Below are 16,868 nucleotides of genomic sequence, written 5' to 3' on the forward strand. Positions count from 1 at the left end.
AAAAAGGAAAACCTATAATTTTAAAATTATATACGGATTAAAGTCAGTCGATTACGATTTAGATTTGTTTATAAACAAATATAGGTAATTGCTTTCAATGCATACGCACATACTATGTACTTACTTATGTATGTATGTATTTTTAAATTCAATATACATATTTCCTCATTGGGGGCTATGTGTAAAAGTCGGTTAGTAAACTCCTGCGGTTTTTGTCTTAAAACGGTGTACCACAAATACATGTACTAAATATATATGTACATATGTATGTATGTGCATATTTATATTGACAAATACCTTTAGTTTTGCAAACGCAGCCTCGATAAATACAATCATATGTATGCATGTACATTAGACTGCATCACAAAAAAAAGTTGCGGTTTTTGCACCGGGGTTACAAAATTTATTATATTTTAAGACGTCCACCAAAATATTTCGGAAAAATATTAAGATTTAAGCGAGCTGGACAGATTTGAAAATACCTCCAAAATGAAGTTTTTTATGAATAAAAATAGTTTCTTAAAAAACTTGTTGAAAAAGTCCCCTCAGATGACAAACCACACTAGGCTTAAAAAATCGACATAAAAATATTTAAACATCTTTTCAACGGAATCGTAATAATGAGATTTTTGATGCTTTTTACTTTTTTCAAAGATTGATTTACGAAAAACTTAAATAACTGGGCCAAAACTATACTGATTCAGATTTATGGGATCTCAGTAGAAAGGTATTTTCCCACTATTTTTATTTATGTCCAAAAAAAGGTCATTCGTGTCCCAATTTTTTTTTTCAAATACCAACACATCTTAATTCAACTTCGAATGATGTTCGTTCATCCTACCTTTCTCTTTCACCCTTTGAATGAGCTTATTAGCAAAGAATTAAGGGGTAAGAAAATACCTTTCCGATGATACCTCACAAGTCGAAATCGGAGGATTTTATTTGTTGTATGGGAGTGATGCATTTTAATATACATATGTCAGGTTGCATGCTAAAACCGACTAAAAGGACCTCTAAACGGTGACTTAAAAAGGCGGCTGACAAATCTTGAAAACAATGAAATGGTAATGGTAAGGGTAATGGCAATGATTATCGTAATGGCAGTGGTAATGGTAATGCTATTGGTAATTATAATTGTAATAATACTGGTAATTGTAATAGTATTACTAATAGTAATGGTAATGCTAATTCTACTGGTTATACATATGTAGCAATGGTAATAGCAATAGTAATGGAAATGACAATATTAATGGTGATGGTAATAATAATGATAATTGTAATGGTATTGGCAATGGTAATTGTAATAATTGTAACAATGGTTATGGTCATAGTAATGGTTATGGTTATGACAATGGCAATGATAATGGTAATTGTAATAGTAATAGCAATCGTAATGGTAATGGTAACGATAATGGTAATCGTATTAGTAAAGATTATCGGAATGGTAATGGGAATATTAAAGGCTATGGTATTTGTAATGGTAATGGTAATGACAACGAAAATGGTAATGGTGCTGACAATGACATTGGTAATGGTAATGCTAATTGAAACGGAAACATAATTTCTTACAGAATATTCACAAAATACTGCGTGCAGCATTCATGGTGAGTAAGCAGTAGCGCTATTTTATATTTTTTCATACCAATTACAGTCATGTTATATATGTTGCGGATTGAGTGACATACAGGAATAGTTGGTACATACATCAGTATGTAGGTATGTGGGTTTATGAACGAAGATACATATTTACATACATACAAGAATGCATACGCTTACATACGTAAATATGTATAAAAGCTAATGCACGACTTCATGGCTGATTGCGTGGGATAAAGATTGCGGCAAACATGAGTGAATATGCATGTAAATGTTTCTTGTACCTGTATTCACAGCCAAGCTATGGCTTGCACCTGGCTTGGCGACACAGTAGCAGTAAGTAAAACTAGGTCAGATGGTCTAGTGAGTTATGTTCAACTTGACAAAATAGAGTTACAAGTGTTGATTAGGATGTCTCACGAAAAAAACGGTCGCTTAATTAAATGGCTCATAACGTTCCTTTCCTTTTATAACTCTCACACAAGTATTTTGTTTAAATTCAATGACGTTAGTCAACTGGGCCGCTTTGAGGACACATTTGAATAGATATATTTTATTTTTTTCAAAAAAAAAAAACTGCAGTGCAGCTAGGCAAAGTACTAGCCGATTCAGTTACATATATAATTAGGTTTGGTTAGAAATGAAACATTAATGTCATTTCAATTTATTATTTTGTGCACGACTGTCCCATAATCATTTCTGGAATAGTTCAGAATTATTGCAGGACCAATTTCAAACCATTCCTAAAGTGATTCTGAAAAGTCGTTAACTTGTACCGAAATGATCTCGAACTAATCTTTAAAGGCTCCTAAAATGGTTCCTTAATAGCCCCAAAATAATCCCGAACTTTTCCCGCAATGCTACTTAACTAGTACCAAAACGATCCCAAGCTATTTCCGATAGTTTTTATCCAGTCCCGATATGCTTCTGAACTAGTCCCGAAATGAGCCAGAAATGATTCCTGAACTAGACTCAAATGTCGCAGAAATTACTCCGAAATGGTTCCGAAATGATCCCAACAAGTCGTTAAATGGTCCTGAAATAGTCCTGAACAGGCCCCGAAGCGGTCGGAAACGTCGAGAAATTGTCTCGAAAAGTCTTGAAACTCTCCTGAAACGGTCTCTAATAGTCCCACAATGGGCATAAAATAGTCCTGAACTAGTCGCAACGTGATCCCGAACTAATGAAATAGTTCTGACTAGTCCCCATAAGGGTCCATAACTAGTCCCGAAATGGCCCTGAAAAACCCCGAAACTAGACCAGGAATCTTTTTTTGTACACAAAAGAAGAAATTACAGACTTTCTGCTAGGTTACATAAGAAGCAGTTTACCGCAATTTTCTGCTGTGTTAACGCAAGTTTTACCCACACCGAGAGCTAAGATGTTTATACATCAAAAAACCTTGTCAACACCCTGCAGACAAAAATTATCAATCGATTAAAATAACCAACTTCTAGTTAGCTTTTTTGCGGGAGTTCGATAAATAACTAACTTTTAATTAGCTATGACAAAACTGACTTTAAGTTAGTTACAAAGTCGTGCAGGAGTCATGCAGGCGTTATCGGGAGTCTGTTTTTTTTACAAGTTTCTATTTAAATATCCTCATACAAAAATTACTTTCAATACACTTTTTCCTGAACTTCGCAGATTCTTTTTCGAATACAGGACAAATAAAAGGAAGATCGAAATTATATATGTATTATCATTTTGAAGTTATGTCTGATGGTGTTCGAATATGGGACCGCATACAGCAGAATATGTAAACAAATATAAAATGTAATAAGATAAAGTAAACAAATAAAAAAGTAAAAAAAAAAATTGCTTTTCTTATTGATATTTTATGTCCAAAAGTAGTTAGCTATAAGTTAGTTGACACCTAATGCAGAGGAAACCAGTTCTCACTATTTTGTGGCAATCGCCCTTTAAAAGTAGCTAGTTACGGCCAAAAGAAATAGTTAATAGATAGTTACCACCAGTCGACTGCTAGTTAGTAAATACAAACTAGCTACAAACTAGTCTCATTTCCTGCAGGGCATATTCACTTTTTACGCAATTGTCTGGAATTTTTTTTTGCTTTTGTGAACACTGGAACAATTGGCTTAAACTTAAAGCATAATATCGAGGGCACCATTTTCGCTTTTTTTAATTTAAAAGATCTACACCATGAATGGTTAACCCTAGAAAGATAACTATATGACAACATACCATAATTAAAAGATTAACATCTGTTTCAGAAGCACACGATTTTCTAACGATCTAAAATTTAATATTTAGGTTTAATCCCCTTATGAAAAATTACCGAAAATATATTATCAGCGGAAGCACCTACATATGTGCTGGGCTATCTTTCTAGGATTACAAGGCTAACCCATTCACATCCCATAATATTTCTACTGAATAAATATGTCTGAAATTTTTCGGGTACATTTTTTTAGTTATTTTCAATGTGGTCCAGCTCACAAATGTCCTTGCATCGAGCCAATAGAAATATACCAAATTTCATTTCCTTGAGAACTTAGTTTCCTTTACATTTAGCGTGAGTTAGTCAAATGATCGTATATACCCAAATACTTTTTAAAAGCTCAAACAAACCCTCGTACATATTTTTCATATGTATGCATTTGAAAATATACCTCCGTGTCATTTGCCTCAGATTCTTCTTCTTCCTCTTATTTGGCGCTGTAACCGCCTAAGCCATTTTGGCCAAGTTCAACAAAGCACGCCAGTCGTTTCTCTTCTGTGCCAACTGACGCCAATTGGAAATGCCTCGGATTAAGATTACGTTTTATAATTTAAAAAAAAAACTTTACATTGGCAAATTGAAATTAATTTCGCAAGCTCAAAAACCAAAAACCGCAAAAAGTGAGTATTTAAATGCCTGCTACCACATATGTATGTATTGTACATAAATTAATTCTACTATACGCATACACAAGAACAACTTGTCGTTTGTAAATAATCAAATGGATCAGCGGAACCACTTCAAAAGTGAACAGCAATGTGGTTTTTGTAAATTTTTTCGAATTGTGCAGTCTTTAATGTGAACAGTGTTCGCTTTGTTTTTGTTATCGGAGCTGTTGTTTACTTTATGCATATATAAATGTGCATTCCCGTATATGTATACGTAAATAAACTGCATTAATGGAAAGTGAAGACCAAATATTTATAGCGAAAAGAATAGTATAAAGTGAGTTAATTACTTTCTCTTGTTCCACATATAACTCCACTTGTATGTACTATATATGTATTTACGTATAGTATCTATATACTCGTAAGTACAAATGTACATATGTATGTGCTTGCATGCAATATTTAACAAATTCAAACGCAGTAAAATGTTACTCATACGCCTGTGCGGTCGCTGGAAGTGCAATTTAAACTGGCAATAAAAAGATTCCATTCCAAAGGTTACATTTATTAAAATAAAAACTTAAAAATAAAACTTTGATCAATTTCCACACTATACCTGCACACAACACATTATGATAATGAACCATGGTATGCACCACAAACGCCTTCTTTCTGTTAAATCATCGATGAAAATTTTTGCGATCGGCGCTAAGCCATTTTGTAAGAGTAAGGGCTTAGTAGCCGGCGCAGTGACACTTTGTGGAGGCTGCTCCACCTTTCTTTTACACATTGTAACATCAATGATAAATCGACGCGCGCTGCCGCATTTTTTGCACACTACATTTTAACTTTTCTCACAGTTTCCCAAGTTCAGGCGGGGTTTTCAATCTAACTTTTAAATATATTCTGTCGATCAGCCGAATGCCAAGCCGGCTAAGCTCTTACCGGAGCGATGACACACACGTCGCCACTATCAATCGATATTAATATTTATTAGTTTTTGGGTGGCGCTATTTTAAAATGTTCTTCATTTTACTGCGACGCGTACACCTACAATGCCGCCGCACAACTGATTGAGCAGCGCGATAGTTCATCGATCGCTGATCGTGGTTGATCAGCGCATGCAGCAAATTAATGATAGCAAGACATTGGCAGTTGTATGAATGAGTGAATGTTTATTATTTTTCGGAGAAGAATATAAAGAGGGTTTAAAGAAATTTAAAAAGTAAAATTATTTTCTTTACGTTAACGCAACGTTAAAGAATTGTATGTACAAAAACAGAAAGTAAGCAAATATAAAATTGGTGAAATTAATTAAAAATATATTGTTCATATGCTGACACAACTGATAGAAAAGAGATTTTTCAGGAGGCTAGTTCGAAGTTTTCAATTTGTTCCCAAAATGTATAAAAAAAGTAAGTGCGTCTGGGCCATGGTACAATAAAAACAGGTAGAAGCCAAATTGACATCAAACCTACAAAAGTCAAAGTTTTCGGGAGAGTAAAAATAAAAATGAGCGTGTGTAAGGAAAAATAAAAAATTACATTTCGCTGGTTGACGTTTTTGAGTAAATTTGAAGTTTTGTTTCTATTTATTTATTTTTCTTTAGTTAAAATTTGTTAATTTGTATGTTGTTTTATGTTTTTAATTTATGAGTTGCAGTGTTGTTGGAGGGACTTTCCGGCATAAGGGTCATAGGAACAGCACTTGGCATCAAACGTGCCTTTCCTGAACCTCCCGGTGCATTTATGAAATCTGCTGCTTTAAAATGTTTAACGCACAGCAAGGCATTTCGCTGCGGCTCTGGCCCACAGCTGCTTTCGCAACGCTCTTTACGCGAAGGACATTGACAGGCTAACCTAATATTCACGCACGCCGCCAATTTATTGTCAGAAATTTCTCATGCTCATGCAACTTGTATGAGATCAACCGAAATTGAACGGCGTGCGTATGAAGCTAACTCAATTTCCAATTTTTGTTCTGCGTGACATTTTGATTTGACGTTTCGCTCAATGAAATCAAATGCAAACGCATGCAAGTCAATTTCGGGTGACGCAAAAAAACAAATTCGACGGCATGCGTACCAAAACGCAAGCCGCGAATATTAGGTTAGCCTGTGAGGCACGTTAAATGGTATCTGCTTCATATTTAACACCACATAAAAAACAACGCTTCGGTGTTGCATTTTTAACACATACATTAAGTATAAACTGCACAACACTACAAAAATTCAAATGTTAATTAAAATTTGTTATTAACGAACATTCAAAAAAAAAACAACGATATGACATTCAAAGCGTAACGAAATATAGGAAATAAAAGAAAAACAAGTTGAAGTTTAAAGGTTTGGTTCTCATGAGAGCAACGTCATTTTGGCTTCTACCTGTATTTATGTGCCTTGGTCTGGGCCACACTGTAGATGTGAAACTTACGTTACTTATCTATCTATACATACACACATCTGCTTTTGCTTAAGGTTATACTTTTTCGCTTTTTCTCTATCAATGTAGATCCCTACCTCTACCACTGTTCGTTTTAATAACATTCATGTTATTCTGTTTTTCCATTATCTTTATTTTTATCTTCATACTCTATCGATATAACGTCCATCAAAATATCGATAACAAAATCGATGACAAATTCGATAAAAATTTCAATAGCAACATCGATAATACCATTGGTAGCTAAATCGATTAGAAAATAAATAAAAATATCGATAACAAAATCGATAAATATCGATAACAAAATCGATAAATATCGATAACAAAATCGATAATAAAATCGATAAATATCGATAATAAATTCGATAAATTTCGATAACAAAATCGATTTATGTCGATAACAAAATCTATAAGTATCGCTAACAAAGTCGATAAATAACGGTAACAAAATCGATTAATATGGATAACAAAATCGATGAATATCGATAACAAAATCGATGAATACCGATAACAAAATCGATGAATATCGATAACAAAATCGGTAAACATCGATAAGAAAATCGATAAACATCGATACAAAATCGATAAATATCGATAACAAAACCGATAACAATATCGATTATTTAATCGGTAAGTCTCGAGAATCTCGAAAATCTCTAAAATTCCACAATAGTTCCCAGATTAAGTCTCTGTGTCTCTCTCTATATACTTTCCTCTTTAATTACATTTATTTTAATTTCTCTTCCCCTATCTTCGTCTTTACTTTTATCGGTCTCCTCATCCTCATCCTTGTTTTTATACCCGTGCGCACTTGTGCACAAGGGTATTATAACTTTGTTCACATAACGGTTGTTTGTAACAGGCAAAACGAATCGAGATAGATATAGACAAATGTATACATAAATGATCAGAATGAAAAGAGAAATCGATTAAGCGGTGACTGTCTGTCCGTCCGTCTGTGCACACGATAACTCGAGTAAAAATGTAGATATGGTATGTGCACTTCTTTCGGGCGTAGGACGGGCAAAATCGGACAATAACCACGCCTACCTCCCATATAACGGTAATTTTTATAAATACGAAAACTGCGATATTTTAGTAACTACTGAAGATTATTCACTCAAAATTGATATTTACAATAATTTTTAGACGAAAAATCAGAATATTATACATTTTTTGAAAATGGGCGTAGCCACGCCCACTTATCGATACATGTGTATATCTTGGTAACCGCTGCACCAATTTCTTCCAAACTCGGCACAGTTGTTAGTCTTGCTACAGCATACCAAATGGCCGAAAATTTTTCGGACAATAACTACGCCTACCTCCCATATAACGGTAATTTGGAGAAATACGAAATCTTCGATAAATCAATATATATTAATTTACTCAAAATTGATGCATGCAACAATTCTTTACCAAGAAATACGTTTATGATAAAATTTTGGAAAATGGGCGTGGCACCGCCCACTTATGATCACATATATGTATCTCGGTAACCGTTCTACCAATTTGTACCAAACTCGGTATGATTATTGTGCTTGCCACATAGAAGCAAAACGTTGAGAATTATTGGAATCAGATTCAAATTACGACCACTTTTCATATAACGGCAAATTTCAGAAAAGCTTGAAACTTCAATATTTCGAAATTTAAGGACGCTAATTTTAATTACCATGTAGCGGTAGCTTTCGCAAAGGTGAAAATCATATACTTAGTACCTGCGCCGGGTATTTAATGTTCGGCTCCGCCCGAACTTAGACTTTCTTACTTGTTACTTTTATGTTTATCATTTTCTTCATCTACATATTTCCCTTCACCTTTGCCCTTATATATATAAGTAAATTGTTTAAATTGACCTTAGTCTTCATTTTTGCCTTTATCTTTACACATCTTTGTTTTTGTTTTTGTTTTTATTTTTACCTTTGCCTTTATAATTTTCTTTATCTATGTACGTACTCACATTTTCTTTCATTCTAAGTCTTCTCCTCTAACCTTTTATTAGCAAGTTTTTGTTAAATTCATACCATATGCATACACACAACAAGTACTTGTTTCAGCCCAAACTATTTCCGTTGCTCCACTTCCGTTGCACCATTTCCGTTGCATCATTTCCGTTGCACCATTTCCATGTGCAATTTCCGCTGAATTTGCCAATTTACTCCCACCCAACCAACCGCCGCTAAAGAAGTTTCACTTCAAAAAGAGATACATATTGTTTTCTTTACGCAAAAAGTCATATATGTAATACCACTATATTGGCAGTAAGAGCTAGTACCGTCCGACATGTACACAACACATACACAAAAACGGTACTAGACTGTCTCGCTTTGATTTCGGAATGCTTACACATTGAGAAGTTAGCTTACTGCCAATATAGAAGTATTACATATATGCAAAAAGTATACAAGATTTTAAATACTTTAAATTCAGAATCAATACTAGAATTTAACTTAAGATTTTACATTTTCCCGAATAGATCGGTCGTTTTGTTGAAGTGTGACCAATTTTGATACTACTGTAACTAGCAAGTATGTTTTAATTATATACATTAGGGTAGCTCACTAAAATAGGTGCGGATTTTCCGGTGGAACTTTAAAATTTGTTATATTCTAAGACTTCCGCCAAAACATTTTAGAAAGATTTGCGTGAGCTGAACCGATTTGAAAATACCTCCAAAAATCTCATTATTTTGATTCCTTGGATAAAATTTAGAAACCTTTTTATGCAGACCCTTTCAACTTTAACTTTTCTATCATCCAAGGTGACTTTTTAGAAAAAATATATTTAAACACTACTTTTATTAAAAAAAAATCCATTTTTGTAGGTATTTTCAAACAGGTCCAGCTCAAGTAAACGATGAAATGTTTTGTATGGACGGAATAATTGGCACGCCCTCTACTCTTGGGGGCGGAAACATTAAATTTCATCCGATTTCGATGAAATTTAATTTGTACTCTCTCTTTTATAAGAAAACCCTAAATATAATAATATAATAATATGGGGAGGATTGGATCACTATGACGTCCAAAACTCACAAAACATGTGGGCCCAGTCATTTAAATGTGATGGAATTTTGGTTAATTTTTGTTTCTTGCTTTCCACTCTCAGAGAACAATTGTTTTCGCGCAATTATGCAAAAAGAAGCTACAATAAAAAATTGCATATATCGCAAAGTCGCGCGAAAAGATCCAATTATATATTCGAAAACTATTTCTATATTTCAAGGTACACTTTTTGATAAAAAAAAGAGGACAATACCAAAAAAGGGATAAATACCCTCACCTGAACATTCCACGACACTTAAATAATTGAGTACAGTTGAAAAATAAACACTTGCTTTAATAAGTTAAGCGCCAAACCGTTCGTGGATAGGGTGTGAGTAAATTGTGTAAAATTTTGTTATGACTTTTATTTTTCCCTCTCTAAGCCCAACCGTTTTTTTATCAACTGTCACCATAAATTTTTTCTACCTGCCTCCATATAGTCGAAAACTCTGTGTGCCGTAAGTAAAATAGATTTTATATTTCTGATGGAAAAATAGTACCGATTGTTTTTGTACGGATAGTGATGCACCCTAATATACAAGCAAAACATAATTCAATTTTTTTTTAATTAATGCAAATAAATTTTTGTTTGCAAAAGTTAACAAAATGAAGAAAGAAGTTACAAAACAGTTTTAAAGCTACAAATTTTGGTAAAAAGTTTCCAATTGTGGCAACCGTGATCAGGCGTAACCTCTAATATTTTGGTCGTTAAAGAAGGTGACAAAATGGGGTTTTTTCCTTTGAGCAATGTATTTGCATTTGAACTCGACCAAGGCAAAAATTTAAAACAAATGTAGGGCTTGCTTAAGACTCCATCGCACAAAATATTTATTTGAAAGTAAGTAATGGGTATACATGTAAGTTTTGAAGGATTTTTCTCGATTTTGAAACTTTATTGAACAAAATTGGTACAATGTATTTTATGGCAATGGTGTCTTCTACAGAAATCAAGCCTGCTGCGGTAAAGGCGTCTGCATCGACTGAAAAAAGGCAATCTGATGGTGCAAGGTCTATAAGGCGGGTAGGATAGGACTTCTCATCCGGTATCATCAAGATAAGTTTTGGCTACTTGTGCGATATGCGGCCGAGCATTGTCAGGGTAAAGGATCAATGAACTATGTCTGGTTGCCCGATTTCGCCCGTTTTTCCGCAATCACTCGCGTCAACTGTTGCGTGCAGAAAGCACCGTCGATCGTCTGACCACTTTTCAGAGGCTCATGATACAGGATTCACTTCTGGCCCTACCAAGTGCAGAGCAGTACAATGATGTCAAGGATATTTGGCTTCGGCGTCGATGGTCCGCGTTCGCTGCGTTTAACTTACGCCTTCTGCCGCTTTGGACAATCGTAATAAATCCATCTTTCACTGCCGGTGTCAATATAATTCAAAAATGACTTTACTTTGTGCGGTTGAAAAAGCATTTGGGAAACACTGGCTCGCTGTTCGATAGCTCTCTTTCTTTGAGTCCGCCGGGCACCCAGTTCCCGACTTTCATTTACATTCCAATGGTTTTCAATCGCAAGGAAATGTCTTTATTACAGGTTTATAGCCTTCCTTCGCTTTCCTTGTCGGTTGTGTCAAAACCGACACTTTCGAAACTTAAGATCTACCGCTCATAGGCTAAAATTGGTGTAGCATCACTCTCTTAAAGCATCACAGGCAGGAAAATACCAATACTGTTTGTAGCTGATATAGTCGTAGCACAAAAAAACATGTTGTTTATACTTTGGTGGAATTACACATACTAAAAAATATGGTTAAATGATGACGCTTATCTCCTTTAGTTTCCGAGATAATGACTACAACTTTTTCGATAATTTAGTAAAAATTTAGTTGGTGATGCAGTCATATTAAATTAATCAATATCATAAAAATTGCGTTCTCCGTTTTTGGATATCTCTTTTAGTTTCCGAGATATTGAGTAAAAAGTGTCGTTAATTTGGTAGAAACTTTGATAACTTTTTGTCGTATTTCATACAAAGTGGCTGCCAAATTCTGGACAAATGACGCTTACGACAAAATTTTACCAATCAAAATCCTTCATAAATTCAAAACTAATTAACAATAAACATTAAAAATTAAATATTTTAAAAATTTTGTAAACTAGAAACATTTTCAGAGACTTTGGAGAAAATATATCTTCGCATTTTTGAGAAATTGCATTCCAAACTTCAATCACGATTTCCCACAACCTGCCGAAATTAACATATGACAATATTTTACCCAGGCGACGATATGTATATGGGCAAATCTAAAAAATAGGTACACTTTCCAAAAAAAATTCTAACTTTTAAATTTGTGAGCCCACCTATGTTTTATATATCATTTTATTCGTAATCTCTTAATAAATCGATTAATATAAGTGTAATTCATTTTCATCAAGTGCTTCAAAAGTTAGACGAGTAATAAACATGAAATAGAAAACAAAAGAATAAGCTGGGTTCATATAACGCTGTTCAAGTTGTTAATTTTGAGCAAAGATTTTGAAAGTTGAACTCTCTTAATTAGGATGTTCTAAATTCAATGGCATACCCCGTTTTACCAATTTGCCTCCGGTTTTGATTCAAGTATACATACGTCAATGAATTATATCCAAAAGCAACCAGCTCGATAAAGCTTAAAACAGTGAAAATAGAGCTAAATAACACGAAGTTTACCTGTTTTTTTAGATTTACCCATATGTACATGTACAAATGAAATTAAACACTTTTTCATCAAGATTTTCAACTTTTTATTCAGATTTTATAGAAAATTTTCGAGTATGAAGTTTTGTAGCCAATTAAATTCTGGAGACTTTTACGTTGGTGGCATGAAGTTTTTGCCTTCGAACACCCATAGTAAAATTTTCCAATTTTCTAGAATACATCAAACCTCTTACGAACTTCGAAATTTGCTTTTTGTGGGGTTTTCTTGAAGTAAGGGTCAAAACGACCCTTTCAGACGGGAGCTGATGGGTTAAAATGTTCAATGAAAATCCTTCCCATGCAATTTTACTAAATATGTCTGAACCTTTAATTTCGCTCAGACATTTATTTTAACCAGTTTTTCCATTTTTTTGAAAACTATTTAGGCCGAGACATGAAAATTTTAGTAGGCCATAAACTAAAAATAGGAGAGTGCAGGCTGATTTCTGCTGAGGCACAGTGTAATTATAGAATTATTAATATTCGTCTGCATGGTATACTTTGTTATGATAATATGATGGATACAATTCCTTTTAAAATTATATAAAAATGGTTCCGGTGATACACCCCGTGAATATGTAACTTTCCAGGAGGTGTCTCGTCCACTTTTCAATACATATTTATTCCCGATTCTAATTCAGTAACGCAGCTTTGGTACTCTAGTATGGACTCCAGCTAAGCAAATTCTTCGTTGGTACCGCTGACTGCTCTCTATGAGGATTGGATTGGTTTCGTATGTGTAGATACCTCTATATGAAATAGCAGTACTATATGGAAAATCCTTCCAGTTTCAGTACTCTACCATAATGCACGTATACTCTGCACTTCCAGAGATGCTCAGTAAGAAAAATTCTGTTTGTTTGGGAGGATGCACGCATCCTTTATATATCGAGGATGTCTAAAATTTGAAGTTTTGCGAAAAACCCCGACTTTCATATGTGCATATGTGCATAAGAATGTTTTGAGGTGCCTGCGGTGTCAGCCACACGGGAATAATGTACACAAAATAAATAAACATAATTGATCTGGTTTTTACGCCGTTCGTCGAATCATCAGATAATTCGCCTAAAAAACATCTTAAAAGTCAAAAAAGTCACTAAATAAAATATATTTTGAATTCAAATCTCCTAACTCGTACTATTAAAACCTTTTCCACATTTTGATAAAAATTTCGGATTTTCAAATTTCCACATATTTATTCGGTACTTCGGCATCAACTATCAGGTACAGCGAAATTTTTCAACAGCACTGTCGACAAATTAATTTGAACCGGAAATGAACTTATTGACGTAGCATGGTTTCAGGCGCTTCTTTAGTTCCCGCCAAAGACTATTTAGAATGCTAGCGGTTCGAATCTCCGCTGTGCACCAAAAACTAAAATGAAGCATACCAATAGGCGATTTTTAAATAAGTGACGCCAGTGCTTGTTTTTCGCTTATGCTTGCTTTCGCTTATGTTATGCTGAAGTAAGTATCGAGGTTGATGAAACATAGAATGAAAACAGTCAATGTTTAATACATCGATATTTTTTATTGAAATATTAAGTATTTGAATGTGTCAAGTGATTGAGCAATATGTCTACAATAGTATGCATAAATAGAGTAAGTTAACTTAAAACGTTAAAGTAAATGATAAATTGGAAATAAAATCAAAGCGCTATAGAAAAAGTTTAAACTATGGTCCTACCATCACAAAGCAGATTTCCTTTCCAGGAATAAATAGCCAAGCACACCATTCTGGAAATACTTTTGTGATGGCACTTCAATTTTCCACCATGAACATCGAGCCAAAAAAATCGAAGTTGTCCAATTATTGGAAAGCAAAAATCGATGTTTTGAGCACTCGATTTTGATTCAAATCATCGATTATTTACAAATAGCAATGTCGATGTCGCAGCCCTAGCATATATGCACAGCGTTAAATCGGTTCCCAATTAAGCTTTCTAGGGGGGCATGCCTACTGCTTCCTAGTTCCGCTTTTATAGTTCTGGATTCAACATGCTTATGGTCCATCCATTTAATACATTAGGAATAGACAATGGGTCTCATGCATAAAAAGTGATCTTAACCTTCGTAGGGTCTTCGGGTCAAATTTGACCCATTCCAGGAAGAAAATAATTTTATCTCTCTTTTAACAATTACACCTAAAAATTTATAGCCCATTATATTTAAGTAGATTAAACTGCAATAATTTTGTTATTTTTTTTTGGCTGACGCTCCTAGATATTTTCCTCCATATAAAAGTAATTGGCGATTATACTTTATATGGGAGAAAACCGTCAGCAAAAAAAAAAATTATTAAAAATCAACGCAATTTTCTAGCTTCTTGAAATTTGCACTTTAACCAATTAAAATTTAATGGGCTAGCATAAAAAGTTTAAATGTTTTGGGCGTAATTGTTAAAACTTGTTTAATTTTAATAAATTTTGTACGAAGTTTGAGATTCGGATTTATATGGTGCTGGTTATGTAATGAACTAAACTTTATAAAAAATTATAAACAATTAATAGACAAAATACAAATACCCAAAACTGGTCAAAATGTCACTTAACTTAATCAGCCGACCGCAAGGGTATACTTTTGAAGTATGCAGAAAAAATTCAGATTCATTGCTATTTGTACATATGACATCACCTGAAATAAAAAAGGTACAAATAAGACGATGCTTCCTCAAAAGATGAAAAATGTGTATGTCAGTATTTGAGCCTTCTCGCACTTATTGCCACAGTCTTACCAACTGCAACAGTTATTGTGGAAACATTGTTAATTCGTAATATTATAATGATTTGCATTGTGGTTACCGCAGAGGCAGATATTAACCTAGTAACGAGAAACTTCAGATCCAAACAATGTGGAGAAATAGACTTCTTTAACCATAGATCAGTGTTGCAAGTTTGCGGGATTTCGCCCTTTTTTCGGGATTTTTTGACTAAAAAGGGCGAATGGGATTTTCTGGCGAAAAACGGAATTTTTGTCATTCCATACCAAGCAATAAAATTTAGTTATTGATAAATAACCAAAACGGCCATACTCTGTGGTAAAATACCGCCGTTCATATGAATTCTATCAGCGGAACTTCATTCACTTGAAATGAATTTTAGTAGCAATTTTATGAGTTATCCAAAATTAATTTGTATATCTTGAGTTTCTAGATTCTGAACTTATTTTAAACGATTAATGCAAAAATATTTTGAGTGCATGGGCGTAGCCAGGTAGGGGCAGGGGTGTGTTCGAGCCCCCCTCCCCCCCCTAACTTTAAAATTTTCCTTATATATATATAAAATAGTACCCTGAAATGCCAGCTTAATAGGGTCGAGCGACATTTCTTATAAAAAAATAACAGTGACTTATTTTGGATATATTGCCGTCATTGCCTGTCCCTTATGCCATATTCAATGCGATTTTGCGTTCCAAAAATCTTACCACCCTCTCGGAAAAATTAGCCAACACCAACCAAACTAAATGTAATGAATATCGACAGGATACAGATAAAAGTACGAATAAGTAAAGTCGATGCCAATGATGTCCAAATTACTTGTAAAAAGTTTGTGTGCAAGCAGCATTGTAAAACGATTGCATTATGTAACCAATGCAACAATTAAATACTTGAATTAATTTTGAATTTGACTTTAATTTAAATTAATTTTAAACTCGTATTAGATATCATTATTACTTTATATTTATTTCATATATATACATAAGTACATAGGTGTATGTTCCTTGTGCCAGCTTTATAAAATCGACAAAATTTTAAATAAAAGCCTATAAAAATATAGGCTTTACTTGGTAGGTGTAGAGAAAAATAATAACTAGATAAATTTTACAAAAGTGACAACTGTGGAGGTACAAATGCCAATGAAAAACAACAAATCTGCTGGAGCTGCCAACCTGCCAGCTGAGCTATTCAAGTAGAGCGAGGAGCTGATGAGGTGCATGCATCAGCTCGTATGCACAATATGAGCAGATGAACGCATGCCCAACGACTGGAATTTAAAACTATGTTCACATATCAATATTACCTCAATCAAAGCTCGTTTTTTAATCGCACCGTTCACACAGGCAAATCTCAGATTATTAGCCGTCAAATTTGTTGTGCTTGTTATTCTCACATCTCAAGGAAAAGTTATTTTTTTTTTCTCTGTGCCACCGTGATCACGCTGCTATATTGAGCAATATAGATATATTTTAACTTAACATTTTATTAAAAAAAATACCTTTAGAACCCTCTTTTCCTTGCCAGCGTCCATTTTT

The sequence above is a fragment of the Rhagoletis pomonella genome, unplaced genomic scaffold (assembly GCF_013731165.1).
Source record: "Rhagoletis pomonella isolate Grant_MI unplaced genomic scaffold, Rhpom_1.0 Rhpom_scaffold_00006, whole genome shotgun sequence".
In the NCBI taxonomy this organism is placed as follows: Eukaryota; Metazoa; Arthropoda; class Insecta; order Diptera; family Tephritidae; genus Rhagoletis; species Rhagoletis pomonella.